This window comes from Oncorhynchus clarkii, chromosome 9, assembly GCF_045791955.1.
Source record: "Oncorhynchus clarkii lewisi isolate Uvic-CL-2024 chromosome 9, UVic_Ocla_1.0, whole genome shotgun sequence".
NCBI lineage: Eukaryota > Metazoa > Chordata > Actinopteri > Salmoniformes > Salmonidae > Oncorhynchus > Oncorhynchus clarkii.
The window spans coordinates 61,875,777-61,892,463 of NC_092155.1; the positions used below are offsets into that span (position 1 = coordinate 61,875,777).

General features: G+C 42.0%; 1 protein-coding gene across 1 annotated transcript in view; it reads left to right on the plus strand.

Annotated features, from left to right (window-relative positions):
- The window catches only part of LOC139416700 (spermatogenesis-associated serine-rich protein 2-like), a 52,223-nt gene that overhangs the window by 426 nt on the left and 35,110 nt on the right, over positions 1–16,687 (plus strand). Inside the window, exon 2 of the mRNA XM_071165681.1 lies at positions 10,409–10,452. The gene's annotated coding sequence lies outside the window, so the exon portion shown is untranslated. The remainder of the gene's footprint in view (positions 1–10,408; positions 10,453–16,687) is intronic.

Here is a 16,687-nt window from a genome sequence, read left to right on the forward strand (position 1 = left end):
ACGGTTGCATCAAAAGTAATTATCCGGTAAAAGAAAATGTAATCGTCAGTTTTCGTTATGGCCATGTTTCTATCGCATACACTGACTAGACGCTAGCTAAGTTAACGTTTGCAAAACTAGCTAGGTAACGTTAGGTAAATATAACTAAAAAAAGCTTAGCGTGCTGCCATAAAGCTTAATAAGGCTAAGTATACACAATCAAATATCTATTTTTACTTACACATTACCGTTAAACATGCTTTATATATAATATAACCACACTGCTAACATTATGCCTAACATTAAATGAAGACCAAAAATAAAATATTGGTTTTCATTCATTTTTACTATCTTGCCAATGTTGACTGGGCTGGGCTGGTCTGTGGAAACCCGCGGCCAGCCTCATTAACCATAAGCACTGGTGAAGGCTAGACGGGATTCAGCTTTTGTCAAATTAACGTCAGATTTTACTTTTCGTAACCCGTTAGGAGAAATTGACATCGTTAGGATAATTATCGTGTTAGGATAACTAGGTTATGGTTAGCCAAAACAATGTACTGTTGACGTTAATTTGACATGCTGGATCCCTTCTAGCCATAACCATAAGCACAGATAGAACAATGAGCCAGATATCAAATCACATTGTATTTGTCACATGCGCCGAATAGACCTTACCGTGAAATGTTCACTTAATGTTCACTTAACCAACAATGCAGTTAAGAAAATATTTACTAAATAAACTAAAGTAACACCATAAAATAACAATAATGAGGCTATACGGGGGTACCGGTACCGAGTCATGTGCAGGTTACAGGTTAGTCAAGGCAATTTGTACATGTAGGTAGGGGCATATGCGGAAATCCCGGGGGGGGGGGGACACGACCCCGCCATATAGAAAAAAATATGGCAAAAAAAAGGCCATGGTGGCAAAGTAAATACAATATAGCAAGTAAAACACTGGAATGGTAGATTTGCAGTGGAAGAATGTGCAAAGTAGAAATACAAATAATGGGGTGCAAAGGAGCAAAATAAATAAATACAGTAGGGAAAGAGGTAGTTGTTTGGGCTAAATTATAGATGGGCTATGTACAGGTGCAGTAATCTGTGAGCTGCTCTGACAGCTGGTGCTTAAAGCTAGTGAGGGAGATACGTGTTTCCAGTTTCAGAGATTTTTGTAATTCGTTCCAGTCATTGGCAGCAGAGAACTGGAAGGAGAGGCGGCCAAAGGAAGAATTGGTTTTAGGGGTGACCAGAGAGATATACTTGCTGGAGCGCGTGCTACAGGTGGGTGATGCTATGGTGACCAGCGAGCTGAGATAAGGGGGGACTTTACCTAGCAGGGTCTTGTAGATGGCATGGAGCCAGTGGGTTTGGCGACGAGAATGAAGCGGGGGCCAGCCAACGAGAGTGTACAGGTCGCAATGGTGGGTGGTATATGGGGCTTTGGTGACTAAACGGATGGCACTGTGATAGACTGAATCCAATTTGTTGAGTAGGGTATTGGGGGCTATTTTGTAAATGACATCGCCGAAGTCGGGGATCGGTAGGATGGTCAGTTTTACAAGGGTATGTTTGGCAGCATGAGTGAAGGATGCTTTGTTGCGAAATAGGAAGCCAATTCTAGATTTAACTTTGGATTGGAGATGTTTGATGTGGGTCTGGAAGGAGAGTTTACAGTCTAACCAGACACCTAGGTATTTGTAGTTGTCCATTCTAAGTCAGAGCCGTCCAGAGTAGTGATGTTGGACAGGCGGGCAGGTGCAGGCAGCGATCGGTTGAAGAGCATGCATTTAGTTTTACTTGTATTTAAGAGCAATTGGAGGCCACGGAAGGAGAGTTGTATGGCATTGAAGCTCGCCTGAACGGTTGTTAACACAGTGTCCAAAGAAGGGCCAGAAGTATACAGAATGGTGTCGTCTGCGTAGAGGTGGATCAGAGACTCACCAGCAGCAAGAGCGACATCATTGATGTATACAGAGAAGAGTCGGTCCAAGAATTGAACCCTGTGGCACCCCTATAGACTGCCAGAGGTCCGGACAACAGACCCTCCGATTTGACACACTGAACTCTATCAGAGGAGTGGTTGGTGAACCAGGCGAGGCAATCATTTGAGAAACCAAGGCTGTCGAGTCTGCCGATGATGATGTGGTGATTGACAGAGTCGAAAGCCTTGGCCAGATCAATGAATACGGCTGCACAGTAATGTTTCTTATCGATGGCGGTTAAGATATCGTTTAGGACCTTGAGCGTGGCTGAGGTGCACCCATGACCAGTTCTGAAACCAGATTGCATAGCAGAGAGGGTATGGTGAGATTCGAAATGGTCGGTAATCTGTTTGTTGACTTGGCTTTCGAAGACCTTAGAAAGGCAGGGTAGGTCTGTAGCAGTTTGGGTCATAAGTGTCCCCCCCCTTTGAAGAGGGGGATGACCGCACCTGCTTTCCAATCTTTGGGAATCTCAGATGACACGAAAGAGAGGTTGAACAGGCTAGTAATAGGGGTGGCAACAATTTTGGCAGATAATTTTAGAAAGATATGGTCCAGATTGTCTAGCCCGGCTGATTTGTAGGGGTCCAGATTTTGCAGCTCTTTCAGAACATCAGCTGACTGGATTTGGGAGAAGGAGAAATGGGGAAGGCTTGAGTTGCTGTGGGGGGTGCAGAGCTGTTGACCGGGGTAGGGGTAGCCAGGTGGAAAGCATGGCCAGCCGTAGAAAAATGCTTATTGAAATTCTCAATTATAGTGGATTTATCAGTGGTGACAGTGTTTCCTATCTTCAGTGCAGTGGGCAGCTGGGAGGAGGTGTTCTTATTCTCCATGGACTTTACAGTGTCCCAGAACTTTTTTGAGTTAGTGTTGCAGGAAGCAGATTTCTGCATGAAAAAGCTAGCCTTTTCTTTTCTAACTGCCTGTGTATATTGGTTTCTAGCTTCCCTGAAAAGCTGCATATCACGGGGGCTGTTCGATGCTAATGCAGAACGCCATAGGATGTTTTTGTGTTGGTTAAGGGCAGTCAGGTCTGGGGAGAACCAAGGGCTATATCTATTCCTGGTTCTAAATTTCTTGAAGCGGGCATGCTTATTTAAGATGGTTAGGAAGGCATTTAAAAAAAAAAACAGGCATCCTCTACTGACGGGATGAGATCAATATCCTTCCAGGATACCACGGCCAGGTCGATTAGAATGGCCTGCTCGCTGAGGTGTTTCAGGGAGCGTTTGACAGTGATGAGTGGAGGTCGTTTGACCGCTGACCCATTACGGATGCAGGCAGTGATCGCTGAGATCTTGTGTGGGAATCTGACAGTCTGTCTTTGGTGGCTGACCTTCAGTGAGTAGTTCAAACAAAGGACATGTTAGACATTTCTTTACTTCTACCACGCAATACAATAAAACACCTGTATAACCGTCACCAGTCTTGCATTGAATTACAGGTAACTCTTTATGTTAGCTAGCGATTAGCTGACTTTTGCTAGTTAGCTACAGTAACATCAACCAGTGTTTGCAGCTGTTTGAATTCGAGTCAGAGAGAAGCTAGCAATGCAATGTCGTGTTCCTTAGCTGGCAAGGTGATAAGAGTTTTCGTGTCTACCGTCTGAAAGGCACTTAATGCACGTAGTTAATGCACGTGAGGTTAATCCAGTCAATCGCACCATAGCGATTTTGTTTTATGTTGTCAGGGTTTATACACACAATAGCTGGATTTGCGGAGTTAACGAGCAAACCGATGCAGCAAACTAAAGCAAACATTTGCTAGTAAGCTAGCTAGCACCTATTCCATTTATGTGGCGTCGTCAAAGATGGAATCTTTGCTATCGTCAGCTTATTCCAAGGTCAGCATGCAGCTGTAGTGCTTCTAAGTCCCTGTGATAAGGTTAGCGATAAACTGAACTCCAAACTGAACAGAACTAACGTTGCACTCTCTTCTACCATTGTCTTAAATATATTTAATGGTCTCGTTGCAAAAGCTAAATTGTCGCTAGGGGACACCACAGATTGGTGCTCACTAGCTCTGCAAATTCAGCTATTGTGGGAAGCCAGCCAATGTAAAACAAACTATATACAATTCCAAAAGGTTGCAGCTTACATTGTGTAAGTGGTGAGCTCATACATCTGTCAACCCTTGTCACTGCGATCAGTTTCACATTTGCTAGTGTTAGTGTTCAAAAACTGGAGAGTTGAGACCAAATCACGGACGTTGGACAGAGTGGATTTCAGTTGTAACAAAAGACAGTTTTAATGAGTCAGAGATATCTTGTCCCGCAGTTTTACGTGCACGGACCTAGTTCACATAACTCGGCAAGGAGCCAGGTGAAAAAGAGGCCTATACAACGGTTACATTCATTTTTATACATAGAATAAAGTAGGTGGAGTCTTGTCGTTTCGGTCTTCTTGACTGGTCGGAGGGTTGGAGGCGGGCCTTGCTCTAGCCAGAGCAGAAGCCCCATTGGTGCACAGCAGAGCCTTAACCTGAGCATCTGACCAATAGAGGGGGTCAGTCTTGTGGCTGGGTGTATGTGTTCTTACGACGGAATGTCTTTGTTTATATGAGCTATGTGTATGAATACTTATATAACACTAGCTAGCTACTAGATCAAAGCCCATTATAGAAGATAATAGATGATAGAAGCCCATCTCCTACTGTAAATGACCTGCACACTGTGTGCGTGTGGCCGGCCAGGTAGAAAAATATGGATCTCAGAGCATTTTTCAGTACACCAAAACGCAAAGGAAGAACCCTAGTAGCCTAATACCTCAGACTAGTTGATAAAATGTTCATAAGAAAAAAAGTGAAATCCTAATGGTAATGTTTCATAATGATGTCATTAGGCAGAGCAGGCAACGGATGGCATACAGACAGCAGAGCTGGGAACAGAGAGTGAGGGACAGACTGGCTGAGACAGGGAGTCTCAGGTAAATTTGTTGAGTCTTTGTTTGGCAACATTATGAAAGGTTCTCTCTTGTAAAACTTGTAAAATAGGGACATAATTGGACAATGCCATGGATACCCCCACTCAACTTAAACTGGTGACTGAACCAAGATTTGTTTAAGGTAATGGTATTAATGTTGTGATTAATTGTGTAGTTTTGGGTACCGGTAGTTAGGAGTATGGCAAAGACCTTATTTATTTTCCAGGAGACAGACTGTAAGTGAGGGTGGTGGAAGGGAAGGAGCCAGGGAGAGATACTTCAGATGACAGTGTCACAGCCATGTCAGGACCAGGTATCAACATTGTTGCCAGCAGCACCACTATATTGGAAAGTGGCACAGCATTGTCCAGTTACCTCAGTGATGACACAAAACCATATCAGTCACACCCACAATTTATAGTACTGCAAACTCTTGCCAACAGTGTGTCGATGTTTCAAGAGAACTGGTTTTGCAATTTCCCCTGGCTACATGGCTCACTGTAGCCAAGAGTTTTCAAGCCAGCCATCTTTTGGCCAAAGAGCGGATGCTGCCTTCATTAGTGCAGGATTTCGGAACTGGAGAAAAGCCATTGTAAAATTTGCAGCACATCAAAACGGACAAACCCACCGCCACTTTGTAACTGTAACAGCACACCAGCTAAATCCAATCAGTGCCCAGTTATCCAGTGCGTGGGGTAAACAGCAGGAGGACGCAAGGCATTGCTTGATGAAAATTGTTAGTTTGGTGCGGCATGTAGCAAGACCAGGACATGCCTTTAGAGGCCACATGGATGACAGTTGGAATTTATACCAGCTTTTGAAACTTAGGGCAGAAGAGGATGATCCCATTTTACAGAAGTAGTTAACAGAGCGTACCACAATGTACACAGGCATTACAGCTGAGATTAGGTCTCTGCCGATTGTACAATTTTCAAAAGCTGAGAAGGTACAAATCTGTCGTTCTGCCCTTGAACAGGCAGTTAACCCACTGTTCCTAGGCCGTCATTGAAAATAAGAATTTGTTCTTAACTGACTTGCCTAGTTAAATAAAGGTAAAATAAAATTTTAAAAAACATGGCAGGAAAATACACTGGTGCACAGGCAATTGTGAGGAGGCAGCAGCCATGAGCCCTCTATGTGCATTGTGGAGCACACTGTGTAAATCTGATTACACAGGCTGGCTGCTCAGTGCTCCCCACTGATCCAGGATTCAGGATCCAGGATTCCCTTTCTTGGGTCCATCAGTTAGGTGTCCTCTATCAATCAAATGTATTTATAAAGCCCTTTTTACATCAGTTGATGTCACAGTCAGGAAAGTTTAAGAGCATGTTTGAATCAATTGCCCCGTTCTAAGATGCACATCTGACCACCCTGAAACCCCTATGTCCAACAAGGTGGACTGTGCCGAATACTGCTATTAGAGCTGTGCTAGGGCAGTATGAGCAGGTACAAAGCAGCCTAGAGGAGATGGCAAAAACTGCATCCAAGACAGCTTCAAATGCCAGTGGCTTATTTGAGCACTTCAGCAAAGGCAAGACTGTGTTGGGCCTCACACTTGCCTCTGCGGTTCTTGGAGAGCTTGAATGCATAAACATTTTACTGCAGAAAGAAACTCACTGTCTCTGGTATGCAGGCTGCAGTCGACTGTGTGCGGTCTTCTCTTAGGGGCAAGAGAAATGATGAAAGCCACCTTGCACTGTATGAGAAAGCAACAACATTGATTGACTCCATTGAGACATACGATTTGCTGGCAAAGCAGTGGATCACTATAGTGCAGAATTGTTTTTAAGTGTTGGATCGTGTGGAGGTTCAGTTTGGTGACTGTTTTGACCAGGACAGTCTAAACACCCTGCAAAATTTGGAAAGAGCGCTTCTCACAGGGGAGTTGGATGAGTCTCTAGATCAGTATCCTGAGCTGAACATAGATTCTCTTTCAGTGCAGTTGCATCTCTTTCGCTGCAGTTGCATCTCTTTCGCAACAAATACCCCTGTAGCAGCAGTGGGGAGGCAGCAGAGGTCCTCAGGAGGCTTCCAGTGGAAGTGCGGAGGTTGTTTGACCAAGTTGAGGTGCTGATCAGAATTTTGTTTGTGGTGCCAGTGTCTTCATGTGAGGGTGAGAGGAGTTTCAGTGCACTCCGCAGGTTGAAGACTTGGTTACGGGCTAGAATGGGCCAAGAGAGACTGAACGCTATAGTTGTCTGTAATGTACATAAAGACAGGCTGGACAGTCGCAAGAAGGAAAATATCTGCCAGCAATTTGTTGGATCCATCGAAACCCGCAAACATATGTTCGGTTCTTTTGTTCATTAGTTCAGTAGTGTGTATAGCAGTGGTTCCCAACCTTTTTTGGGTACTAGAACCCTTGCATATTTTGAGGCAAGGCTGGCAAGGTTTTGAGCGGTCCTCGGGGACCCCCAACCCCTTTATATTATATGTAAAGTTACTGGTGGTACTGAATAGGTTCATAACTTTTTATTTCACGGACCCCTTGCGACTTCAACTTTAAGGCCTGGATGATGATTTGCCTCCGTGATGTACTGGGCCGTGCGCACTACCCTCTGTGGCGCCTTACGGTCGGATGCCAAGCAGTTGCCATACTAGGTGGTGATGCAACTGGTCAGGATGCTCTCGATTAGAGGTCGACCGATTTATGATTTTTCAACGCCGATACCGATTATTGGAGGACCAAAAAAAAGGTGATACCGATTAATTGGCCTATTTATTTTATTTAACAATACTGAATGAACACTTATTTTTACTTAATATAATACATCAATAAAATCACTTTAGCCTCAAGTAAATAATGAAACATGTTCAATTATGTTTAAATAATGTAAAAACAAAGTGTTGGAGAAGAAAGTAAAAGTGCAAAATGTAAGAAAGCTAACGTTTTAAGTTCCTTGCTCAGAACATGAGAGCATATGAAAGCTGGTGGTTCCTTTTAACATGAGTCTTCAATATTCCCAGGTAAGAAGTTTTAGGTTGTAGTTATTATAGAAATTATAGGACTATTTCTCTCTATACCATTTGTATTTCATTAACCTTTAACTATTGGATGTTCTTATAGGCACTTGTTCTTATAGGCACTAGTATTGCCAGTGTAACAGTATAGCTTCCGTCCCTCTCCCCGCTCCTACCTGGGCTCGAACCAGAACACATTGACAACAGCCACCCTCGAAGCAGCGTTACCCATGCAGAGCAAGGGGAATAACTACTCCAAGTCTCAGAGCGAGTGACGTTTGAAACCCTATTAGCGTGCACCCCGCTAACTAGCTAGCCATTTCACATCGGTTACACCAGCCTAATCTCGGGAGTTGATAGGCTTGAAGTCATAAACAGCGCTGTGCTTGCGAAGAGCTGCTGGCAAAACACACGAAAGTGCTGTTTGAATGAATGCTTACGAGCCTGCTGCTGCCTACCACCGCTCAGTCAGATTGCTCTATCAAATCATAGACTTAGTTATAACATAATAACACACAGAAATACGAGCCTTAGGTCATTAATATGGTTGAATCTGGAAACTATCATCTCGAAAACAAGACGTTTATTCTTTCAGTGAAATACGGAACCGTTCCGGGTGGCATCCATAAGTCTAAATATTCCTGTTACATTGCACAACCTTCAATGTTATGTCATAATTACGTAAAATTCTGGCAAAATAGGCACCCCAAACTGTTGCATATACACTGACTCTGCGTGCAATGAACGCAAGAGCAGTGACCCAATATCACCTTGTTAATATTGCCTGCTAACCTGGATTTCTTTTAGCTAAATATGCAGGTTTTAAAATATATACTTCTGTGTATTGATTTTAAGAAAGGCATTGATGTTTATGGTTAGGTACACATTGGAGCAACGATACGCACCGCATCGATTATATGCAACGCAGGACACGCAAGATAAACTAGTGATATCATCAACCATGTGTAGTTAACTAGTGATTATGATTGATTGGTTGTTTTTTATAAGATAAGTTTAATGCTAGCTAGCAACTTACCTTGGCTTCCACTGCATTCGCGTAACAGGCAGGCTCCTCGTGGAGTGCAATGTAATCAGGTGGTTAGAGCGTTGGACTAGTTAACTGTAAGGTTGCAAGATTGAATCCCCCGAGCTGACAAGGTAAAAGTCTGTCGTTCTGCCTCTGAACGAGGCAGTTAACCCACCATTCCTAGGCCGTCATTGAAAATAAGAATGTGTTCATAACTGACTTGCCAAGTTAAATAAAGATTAAATAAAGGTGTAAAAACAAAACAAAAATTGGCCAAATCGGTGTCCAACAATACCGATTTCTGATTATGAAAAATGTATATACGGCCCTAATTAATCGGCCATTCCGTTTAATCGGTCGACCTCTACTCTTGATGGTGCAGCTGCAGAACTTTTTGAGGATCTGGGGACCCATGCCAAATCTTTTCAGTCTCCTGAGGGGGAAAAGGTGTTGTCGTGCCAACATTATTCACATTTTCTTATTTATTAAACATTTGATTTCAATAGTTTTCTCTTCCCAAAACTAAAATATGTTATGAACAGAGTGGACTAAGGCACTGCATCTCAGTTTCAAGCTGTGCCACTAGAGATCCTGGTTCGAGTCCAGCCGGCCGCGACAGGGAGAATCATGGGCAGCGCACAATTGGCCCACTCTAGCGATCCTGTGGCGGTCGTGTTTCGGAGGACGCACGACTCTCGACCTTCGCCTCTCCCGAGTCCGACGATGAGACAAGACTAACTACCAATTGGATATAATAAAATTGGGGAGAAAAAGGGGTAAACATACAAAAAAAGAGTGGACTAAGTTTTTTGTTGACTTTACCGTTTGCCAAAGTAAAAATGTAGTTGCTTAGGGGTGCAAAAGACGAATTGAGTTATTTCACAGAGTAGGTATTCCCTTACGGCAATATGCAAATACATGCTATAACGTGCCAATAGGACCTTGCTAGCTTGTGCTTGGCTCTGCACACCTCCTTGCTTGTTTTGCCCACTATGATTAATTTGCTCCCACAGGAGGTGGGCTCTTGGGTTAGTTTTAAAAAATAAAATAAAAAGGTACTTTTACAGAGTCCCCGGAAGAAGGCAAATGTTTCCGGTTTTCATGGCTACAGTATTTTCAACCAAACTTCCGTTTCCCCTGAAAAACTGATGTGGGGATTCCGCTCAGGCGTCTTTTTACGGCCGTTAGGTTAGTTTTGAGTAAACCGTTTCTTTGCGGCAGAAGAAACGTTTCTCAACTGAATCGGCGTAACGAATAAATCCAAGTTTTCCTAACAATGAACAATGTGTCACGTTTTGCTTGCTTGCCTACCTACCTACCTAAAACGCCAATGCCGCTATCAAGCCAACCTACTAAGATTACCTGAATGGAATGTATGAAACTGATCATGATTTAATCTAATTTCACTGCGATTGGTTAGTCAACATGCAATAATACCTGTATACTGTCAATATCACTGAGATTAATTATTTGCGTTTAGATGACCAAAATCAGATTAACTAAGCCTACCCTTCCTCTTTCCCCTCCCTTTTCAGTGATTGTGATGTGAACTACAAAAAAATGCAAACCAATACTTCAGGTCAGTATTATCAATAACCATGCATACCAATGTATATAGTAGGCATGTGAGTTGTACAGTAGAAGACCTAGCTGAATAAGCTGTATGTGAGCATCTCTCCCTCTCTCTGTATGTCTGTCATTCTCTCTGTCTCTGTTTCTGTGTCTATAAGATGTATCTACATGTACTTTACACACAGGAGCCTGCTGAGGGTAGGACGGCTCATAAAAATGGCTGGAATGGTATCAAACACATGGAAACCATGTGGTATGAGCTTTACAGCTTTACAGTAGACCTAGCTACACACGCTGTATGTGTGTAAGTGTCTCTATCTCTCTGTCTAAAGCTAGGTTTCCTTCCAATTGATGACAGACTTTCATGCGAATATTAAAAAATCTGCATAAAGAAAATATGCATGGTTTCCCACCAGTGGTGTGTTTCCTCCAAGCAGACTTGTTGCAGATAAAAAAAACAGTACGTAATGACATTGTGTACATAATGTACTTTTTTTGCATACATTTTCATGTACTAAATAAACATCAAAAGTTGACTGTTTCCATCACAATTTTGACTCTACTGATCATTTTGTCAAACTGTTGCGTTTAAATAGCAAATGTGCCTACTCTGGTCTTGGCGCGTGCTCTCTAGCCAAGAGCTCGTAGATACAGTGCGCATAGGCTAGTCTACATGATGACATTATTATGGATAAGAAAAAAACAGCAGTCAAGCATCAAGATCACCGTGCACCACCCCGTGAAGATCATCATGCGTTATTTCATCTGTAGCCTAATAAACTGCATGGTTTCCCAAGTCATTGTGGGAGGACCACACACACCATATCATCGCGTGACTCAAAGTTTATTTTGATATGATGGTTATTATATCAATATTTGCGCATGAAGGTGTTTCCACTGCCATTTCTCGCATAATTAATTTTACAGATAAAAAGATCCCACCATGCTGAACAAACATGATCTGTATGCATTTATAGAATTGTACTGAAACGTCCTGTTTCCATCACAGCTGTCATTAAAAAAAATATACGGTGTGACTTTACTTATTATGTGACTTTACTCACATAATAACTGGATGGAAACCATACTCACATAATAACTGGATGGAAACCATACTCTCATAATAACTGGATGGAAACCATACTCTCATAATAACTGGATGGAAACCATACTCACATAATAACTGGATGGAAACCATACTCTCATAATAACTGGATGGAAACCGTACTCTCATAATAACTGGATGGAAACATAATAACGAAACCATACTCTCATAATAACTGGATGGAAACCATACTCACATAATAACTGGATGGAAACCATACTCACATAATAACTGGATGGAAACCATACTCTCATAATAACTGGATGGAAACCATACTCGCATAATAACTGGATGGAAATGTGGTTTATCTATGTTTATCTAAGATGTTTTTCATTTTTGCATTCAAAAGATCTTGCCTGGATTCCTGCCTCTTTCAAAGTTATAAGTAGGAACAATGGCTGCATGTCTGGCACAGTGAAATCTGAGGAAGAATTGGGGTTCTTGCTAGAAAACCACAAAAGAGCCACTTACACTTCATTCAATACATGGTAGGTCTGAATGTGTCAATTTGGTCCATGCAATTAAATGATTTGTTGATTAGACATTTTAGTTGTTTTTATATATATATGTATATGCTTTTTCTCTCTGTGTTGATTTACCTACATGATCACTTCTGGTGACCCTCTAGGTCTGAACATAAAAAGGATAAAATCAAAAGAAGGCTACTTTGGCAAGTGGAGGATTATGCAGACGATGTCCCCGTTTGTGTTGGAAAAAGAGCTATCCTTGCATGGCAAAGCATCGAAAAGACCTTCTACAGCTGAGGTACATTGTCTAGTGTCATTATAAGGAATTCATATATACCCATAGAATTGGAATAGTCTAAAGGCATAATGGGTTAAATAAACCTATCATAACCCCAAATCAAAGGTTGTAATACTCTGTTGTTAGTTGTGCCTTCTTCATTATTTCTTCACTCATTGATTGGGAACTTCTTCATTCATTGACAAATGTGTCTATAGGAACAGCCTTCAGAACATGTATATAGCAAGAAAATATTATATGTGTAGAGGGGCAAAAAAGTGGACTGCCCAGCAAAGCTTTTCATTCGGCATGTAACTAGGTGAGTTAATTGGCACAGTATAATGTAATAGATGCTTCAAAAATGCCTCTAATTTCTCTAAGCTTTGATTAAATATGTATTAAACTGTTTTCTTTAAGGTATGACACATTTAGTGTCAAAAGGGATGCTTCAAGGGCAAAAAAACAAGAAGCAATGAAAAGGCTGAAGGAGGCATTGACTCGGACAAGCCCAGCTACATCATGTCAAGTTCTCAATCGCTGAAGCACACCAAAATCACACTGTCAATGAAGCAAGTTGCTTTAAAAGGAAGATGCATCCACAAGAAAACATGGGACAGGACAGAGACTCCAGACAGCAGGAGGAAAACATGGGGCAGGACAGTGTCAGGGAAAACCACATCACAGCTGAAGAGTGTGCGTTAAGAGTTGAATTAAACAAAATAATGGATGCTACTTATCTATGTCAAGACATTGAGATCTTACAAAAGACAAAGGAAGCTGTGGCAGACATTCGAAAATCCTTCATTGGCTCCTGTCCAAAAGGGAATGTTGCTGAGCAAAGAGAACTAATTGATGAGAGAAAACAACCAAATGCTTCGATCTCTCCCACCAAGAGTGAGAAAAGGAAAACTTAAGGGGCCGTTTGAAATTTACTGGGGTGGGGCGGGATGTCCAAAATAGGGGAGTGATGTCTAACTGTTTTGGGGCTTTGGGGAGGGTTGTGTGCAGGTGCATAATTTAGGGGTCAAGCCCCCCCCCCCCCCCCCCCCCCCATTTTAGAAACCAGTCAATTTGACCCCTCAATAATATACCATGAGTATGATTGATTGGGAGAAAAAAATCCCCACTGTAAAGCGCCAGGCAGCTACTAGCTTTGTAACACAGATAGAACAATGAGACAGAAGTTTTACCGGATGTATAAATCTGAAGCTTCAGGTTGTCATTTCTACTTAATCTCATTACCGTATTTGGTGGTAAGCCCAGTGGCCTGCAGTGGGATTTTGGCTGACATTCTGCAAATTTTCTCATTGATGAAACATTTGATCTCAATACAGTTCTGTTCCCAAAACTAGAATCTGTTGGCTAAGTTTTGTAGACTTTCCCTTTGTCAACATTTCTAAAAATGGTGTTGTTTAGGAGTGCAAGGGCGATATGAGTTATTGTATAAGCACACTTCACAGAAGTGGAAACCACAGGATGTGGTCTATCAAAGGTTTACAGTAGAAACATCTTTGACAGTGCTACTCAGTTAATCATTTTTATGATATGGTTGACGCCCCCCCTCCTCCCCCCCCCCCACTCCCAACATGCAACACAAAGTTACACTCTTGGTTGTTTTTTTACTGGCCACAGGGGATGGTAGTGTTTCCTCCCTGGTTTACATTTGCTTTTTTTTAAAGGTTTTACTATGTCATATCTTCCATCCTAGCCAAGTTTCCTCATCTGCTTGCATGCACCTACCATATCAAGGTGTTTTGTTACTTCCCTTATGCACTTTTCAGCACACTTAGTATACCACAGGTCAATATAGTCTACCAGTCTGTCTATCCTGACCTATCCACCATTCATAGTGACAATAGTAGTAGGTGGACTGTTTGTCCAGATCTACAATAGGCTAACTAGTAATCATACCACACAAAATCATTCAAAGCGGCACCAATTTAAATCCACAAGACCATAGAGGAATAGCTGATAAGCAGCGGAGAGTCAGGTGCACATGAAAGAACAGTGAAGACATGAGACGTGCTGCTCAAAAAGCTCCCCTATTGATCCTGTTTAGGGAAAATACAATTATCCTTACTGGGACTCCCTAAAAACACTGCACTTCGCCCAAAGTGGTTTTTGTAGCAGGTTAGGAAAGCATTTAGGCTAACCCTATCCCTTTTACTTAACTCGAATTATCCTATCCTGCCTAGACTAGCCTGCAATACCACAATGCAATGAATAATTGCGTCATTGTTTTCTACTGAGTACAAAATTCTACTCTAAGCTGTAAACTGCAGTGAAAATGTAATTTGAGTAAACGGCACAAAAGTCCTGTGATGTTTCATTCCATTAATTCCATTTGGATCAGTTTTGGGTCTACTCTCGACAGTTTATAAGTATTTATTGTTAGGATCCCCAATAGCGATGGAACCCTGACCTGCCAAGGCAGCAGCAGCTTTTCCTGGGGTCCAAACAGGATTAAAACACTTATTCATAATAAAACAGCCTACATCAAAAATAAAACAATACATTACATTACTCCATCATTACAAATGTACAATATTGGAATCTCCAATACTACAATGTGTTTGTGTGTAGAGTGCGTGTTATAGAATGTACAGTGCCTTCGGAAAGTATTCAGACCATGTGAATTTTACACATTTTGTTACGTTATTCTAAAATGGATATATAAAGAAAAATCCTCAGCAATCAACATACAATACCCCATAATGACAAAGCGAAAACGGGTCTTTATAAATGTTTGTAAATTTATAAAAATTTTAGAACAAATGCATTATTTACATAAGTATTCAGACTCTTTGCTATGAGACTTGAAATTGAGTTCAGGTGCATCTTGTTTCCATTGATCTTCCTTGATGTTTCTTCAACTTGATTAGGAGTCCACCTGTGGTATATTCAATTGATTGGACATGATTTGGAAAGGCACACACAATTGACAGTGCATGTCAGAGCAAAAACCAAGCAATGAGGTCGACAGAATTGTCCGTAAAGCTCCGAGACAGGATTGTGTCAAGGCACAGATCTGGGGAAGGGTACCAAAACATTTCTGTAGCATTGAAGGTCCCCAAGAACGCAGTGGCCTCCATCATTCTTAAATGGAAGAAGTTTGTAACCACCAAGACTCTTCCTAGAGCTGGCCGCCCAGCCAAACTGAGCAATCGGGGGGGAAGGGTCTTGGTCAGGGAGGTGATCAAGAACCCGATGGTCACTCTGACAGAGCTCTAGAGTTCCTCTGTGGAGATGGTTGTCCTTCTGGAAGGTTCTCCCATCTCCACAGCACTCCACCAATCAGGCCTTCGTGGTAGAGTGGCCAGGTGGAAGCCACTCACTAAAAGGCACCTAAAAAAACTCTGACCATGAGAAACAAGATTCTCTGGTCTGATGAAAGCAAGATTGAACTCTTTGGCCTGAATGCCAAGCGTCACATCTGGAGGAAACCTGGCACAATCCCTACGGTGGAGCATGGTGGTGGCAGAATCATGGTATGGGGATGTTTTTCAGTGGCAGGGACTGGGAGACTAGTCAGGATTGAGGGAAAGATGAACGGAGCAAAGTACAGAGAGATCCTTGATGAAAACTTACTCCAGAGCACTCAGGACCTCAGACTGGGGCAAAAGTTCACCTTCCAATAGGACAACGAACCTAAGCACACATCCAAGACAATGCAGGAGTGGCTTCGAGACAAGTCTCTGAATGTCCTTGAGTAGCCCAGCCAGAGCCAGGACTTGAACCCGATCGAACATTTCTGGAGAAACCTGAAAATAGCTGTCCAGCAACGCTCCCCATCCAACCGGATATAGCTTGAGAGGATTTGCAGAAAAGAATCAGAGAAACTCCGCAAATACAGGTGTGCTAAGCTTGTAGCGTCACCCAAGTAGACAGTATGTAGTGGGTGCCAAAGGTGCTTCAACAAAGTACTGAGTAAAGGGTCTGAATAGTAAGTCAATTTGATATTTCTGTTTTTGTCTTTTACAACAACAAAAAATTGCTTTGTCATTTATGGGGTATTGTGTGTAGATGGATGAGGAGGAAAATAACATTTTAATACATTTTAGAATAATGCTTTAACTTTACAAAATGTTGGAAAAGTCAACACAAAACATTACATAATACAGAAAGAACATCAATAGACAGGAACAACTCAAGGTCTGAACTACACAAATGTAAAATAACAATATAACGAAAATAAAAGGTTCTAATGACAGTTGCACACCAGTACATATGTTTGCGTAAGAGTTATTTAGATCCGGTAGGGGAGAGGCGTAGTGCTGTGAGGTCTTTTTTTTTGCTTTTTAAAGCAAATTTAGCGATTTTGCTTTAGTAATTTGAAGTGGAAGGGAGTTGCATACGATCATGGCTCTATATACACTGCTCCAAAAAATAAAGG